We start from the raw sequence: 4745 nt of genomic DNA on the forward strand, positions 1-4745 counted from the left end.
ATTTTTCACTGCCTTTTCTAATTGATCATGATTTTTCATTTCTGGTGATTGAATTTGCAAGTCCATGTGACCTAGGTTGGTAGAATGATTGAGAAATGCTCATGTTGTATTGTATGGCCATGAAATTTGATATGCATGAACTAGACACATGTTAGGACCTCCCTGTTTTGGTCTCATCCATTTCTTTTTTGTTTTCAATGAGATATGAATTTTTGAAGTGGATGTATGCATTGATGGTGTGAATTGAAGCATGAAATTGTGTCTGTTTTTGATGATTTTCATTGACATGGTTCTATTTTCCCAATTGAGCTCAAATTTGACATGGTAGACCTTGATTGACCCCTGTTTAGGTGTATTTAATTTGAGAATTTTTGGATGTGTTTTGGTATGGATTTGAATGCAATACTTCTGTTGGTATGCTTTGTGCTTCATATGAACCAATGTGTCTTGTTTTGTGCATAGCATGAACATGATGAATGATATAAACATGAGACCAATGGTGTTTGCTCTTGTTTGACTTCAATTTGAGATTGGTTTGTGAATGCCTTGCTGTTTAAGGATTTTTCCTTGTTTTGGACCCTAGGCTTGGCCTAGTGGTCTAGTTGCTAATGTTTGCTTGATTTTTCAGGATAAGAAAGGCAATGCTTATGGAGAATGATCCAAATCAATTTTAATTGATGTTGTTGATGTTTGTACACTAACATAACATTGTTTTGTAGGTGGTGAAGCTTGGGCTTAAGCTTTGAGCTTGCTTTGTGTTGTGCATTGAGTTGTATAGATTGATTGATTGTTTGTTGTTTACAGTTTGTCTGACTGAGTACTAACTGTGTTTGATTGTTTCCAGGTACTTTAGTTGCTCAGTTCCTTGTGAACTTTTGCTTTGCTTTGCTTAAGCAATTTGCATAGAGGTATAACTTTCTAAACTTCATGTAGTCTGGAGACCCGGCTGTTACCGGGCCGGGCAAATAAATGTTTGAAGCCCTCCTTAAGAGGCAATGATTGTGGTTGTTTATTTTTAAGCCCAAGCAGGTGAAAGTCCTTTAAATAAGGCAATTGGTGGAAGGTAGGGGTATGCAGCCTACCCCCCACTATTCAGTTGAGTCTTCTCCTTGCTCCCATTACATGGTTGTAGCATTGAGATCAAAAGCCCAAGATCTGTGCAGTGCACATTGAGTCAGAGTCATCGAGTATAGAAGGGTTCCCCTATTCTGGACCCATGCTCATTTGTCAGCTCTCCCTGGTTAGGGATAAGAGCTGTGAGGTCTGATCCTCACTTCATCCCATCATCTGCTTCACCTTAGCCTCGTAATGGCAAGGTTAAGAGCAAACACAGCCTGTACAGACGATTGCTTAGGCAGTCAAACCTGATTGATTGAGCCCCCTTGTTTTGGCTATAGTGCGTGTTATGTGAATATCTGATTGTTATGCTTGTGTTGATTGAGATGCCTGTTCTCATTTGATATGCTTGTATGCTTGTGTGCTAGCTTCTTTCCTGGTTAGGTTAGTTTGCTTATGCAAGTAGGATAGAAAACCGAACTTAGGGTTAACGATGCATGACAACATTAGGCTCGAGTCTCAGCTCCCTAGTGTCGTGTTTTTCCCCTCGGTTTCTGGTTAGCAATTTAGTCCCTTTCAGGGGAACTACATCGCCCTGATCCTCGTGCCAGACGAGGTATGTAGGCAGGTGGTCGTGCGAGACCACTCCGGGCAACCTTTTTCTTTTTTGCGTGTGTTTACTTGTTATTTGATTGTGTGTTTGGCTCGGATGCCGACGTAAGCCCAGTGATTGGCTGTCGGGCTCCACGTTTGCCGTTTTGTGCGTGTTTTGGTTCGGATGTCGACGTAATTCCATCCAGTGGTTGTCGGGCTCCATGTTTGCCACCCTTGCTTGTTTGTATGTTTTGTGTTGTTTGGCGTGCGTAAGCCGAACTACAGAGGCTCTGATTCTTGTTCCAGACAAGATATGTAGGCATAAGGTGCGACGCCTTATCGAGCCCGTTTCTCTTAACCCCACCTGCGTTCCCCGTGTGTGTGTGTGATGTTTAGCAACCTTTTTCTTTATTTTAGAACGTGGATCCCCAGGAGTACCTAGGACGTGAGGGGTGCTAATACCTTCCCCTTGCGTAACCGACTCCCGAACCTTTTCTCTCTGGTCGCGAGACCATGTCTTTCCAGGTTTCTCTGAGCGTTTCCTTTCCCTATCTTGGGATAAATAACGCGCAGTGGCGGCTCTGTGTGTTTTATTTTTTGAGTCTCGCCGGTTGATTTTTCGCAGGATGCGACAATAGGTTGCTGGGCGAGGTAATCAGACAATACACTCCCCTTGATTGCTTTCTGAGAGGTATATTGGATATCATATTCTGTCAAAATCATTTGCCATCTAGCAACCCGTCCGGTCAATGCTGGCTTCTCAAAAATGTACTTGATTGGATCCATCTTGGAAATTAATAAAGTGGTATGAACCAGCATATACTGCCTTAGTCGGCGAGCAGCCCAGACCAAAGCGCAACAAGTTTTCTCGAGCAGTGAATATCTTGTTTCACAGTCGGTAAACTTTTTGCTAAGGTAGTATATGGCATGCTCTTTTCGACCAGACTCGTCATGCTGCCCCAATACACACCCCATAGACCCCTCGAGGACCGTCAAGTACAGGATTAATGGTCGTCCCTCCACAGGAGGCATCAGAATCGGAGGCTCCTGCAAATACTCTTTTATCTTTTCAAATGCCGCTTGGCAATCATTATTCCACCTGACCATTTGATCTTTTCTCAATAATTTGAATATAGGTTCACACGTGGTTGTTAGATGAGATATGAACCGTGAAATGTAGTTCAATCTACCTAAGAAACCACGAACCTCCTTCTCTGTTCTCGGTTCAGGCATTTCTCGTATTGCTTTTACTTTAGCAGGATCAACCTCGATTCCTTTCTCACTTACAATGAACCCCAGCAATTTACCGGACCGCACTCCGAAAGTGCACTTGTTCGGATTCAACCTCAGTCTGAACTATCTCAACCGGTCGAACAACTTGGCCAGATCTACCAAATGCCCCTCTTCTGTTTGGGACTTTGCTATCATGTCATCAACATAACATTCGATTTCATGATGAATCATATCATGAAACAAAGTCACCATGGCTCTCTGATAAGTAGCACCGGCGTTCTTGAGACCGAATGGCATCACCTTGTAACAAAAAGTGCCCCACGGTGTGATAAACGTTGTTTTCTCCATATCATCTGGCGACATTTTGATTTGATTATAGCCAGAAAAGCCATCCATGAAGGAAAACACCGAGAATTGAGCTGTATTGTCTACCAACACGTCAATGTGAGGTAACGGAAAATCATCCTTCGGGCTAGCTCTATTCAGATCTCGGTAGTCCACACACATTCTCACCTTCCCATCTTTCTTCGGCACTGGCACGATATTTGCGACCCAAGGCGGATAATTAGTGACAGCAAGGAAACCAACATCCCACTGCTTTTGCACCTCCTCTTTAATTTTCATCGCCATGTCAGGTCGAGTCCTGCGCAACTTCTGCTTCACTGGAGGACAATCTTCTCTCAACGGTAGCTTGTGCACAACGATATCTGTATCCAACCCTGGCATATCTTGATAAGACCAGGCAAAGATGTCGACATACTCTTTCAACAATGCTACCATTATGTTCTTGACGCTTTCCTCCAAAGCGGCCCCGTTTTTTACCTCTTTCTTGACCTCGTCAGTACCCAGATTCACTGTTTCAACTTGCTCCTCGTGCGGCTGAATCACCTTCTCCTCTTGTTTCAACAACCTGGCTAATTCCCCTGGCAGTTCATAATCTTCTTCGCCTTCTTCTTCGGCATGATATATCGGATTGTCGAAGTCATATGAGGGTGTAACAGGATTGTTATCAACGAGATCAGGAGAATGATCGCATCTGCATGAATGTGGATTCATGCATTGCTTTAGAACCGGAGCGAGACAAATTGAAAAGGAAAAATAAAAACATTGCCATTTTTATTTTGTTTTATTTTTAAACTGTAAAAATAAATGAAAAACAGGGAACACCGCTTTTAACTGAAAAAAACATCCTTTTATTTATGATGCAAAAAATTTGCAGAATGAACATGAGGTGGCCCTTACAATGAACCATTACGTTTCGGGCAAAACGTATGGCTTCCATGCAAATAAAACTGAAAACAGGAAAATATTACTCTTCGAGCAGAGTGACCGTGATGATCTTTTCAACCTTCCAGTTCTGGACTCCCATTCCTGGTGCTCACGGCTTTATCCATCGATCAATTTCATAGTCACTGTCAACTTCTTCATCCACCATACAGATATGATCTGGATCCAGCATTCCAGCACTGGTGAATGTGAACGAAGGACAACGTCCTCTACCTTGTCCAGACGAGCCTCAGCCCGACTGATAACCCACTCCAAAACGGTGTTTCTTGGCGGAGATGTCCATCATCTTCCCCCAACCAGGAGCTTCCCCACTCTTCACCACCTCGACGGCCTGCTTATACAAAGATATGGACGGTTTCTCCTCTTCTTTGGCAAAAAGAGCATTCTCCACCTTAACAGTTTCGAATGCTTGACTCGGCGTCTCCCATATTTCGCCGTCCATTTCCACGTATTTGAATGACGAAAGGTGGCTGACAAAGATGTCCTCTTCTCCGCATACGGTGACGACCTGCCCTTCCTAGATATACTTCAGCTTCTGGTGCAAAGTCGAAGTCACTGCCCCAGCAGCATGGATC

Source organism: Lathyrus oleraceus, chromosome 4 (genome assembly GCF_024323335.1).
Source record: "Lathyrus oleraceus cultivar Zhongwan6 chromosome 4, CAAS_Psat_ZW6_1.0, whole genome shotgun sequence".
In the NCBI taxonomy this organism is placed as follows: Eukaryota; Viridiplantae; Streptophyta; class Magnoliopsida; order Fabales; family Fabaceae; genus Lathyrus; species Lathyrus oleraceus.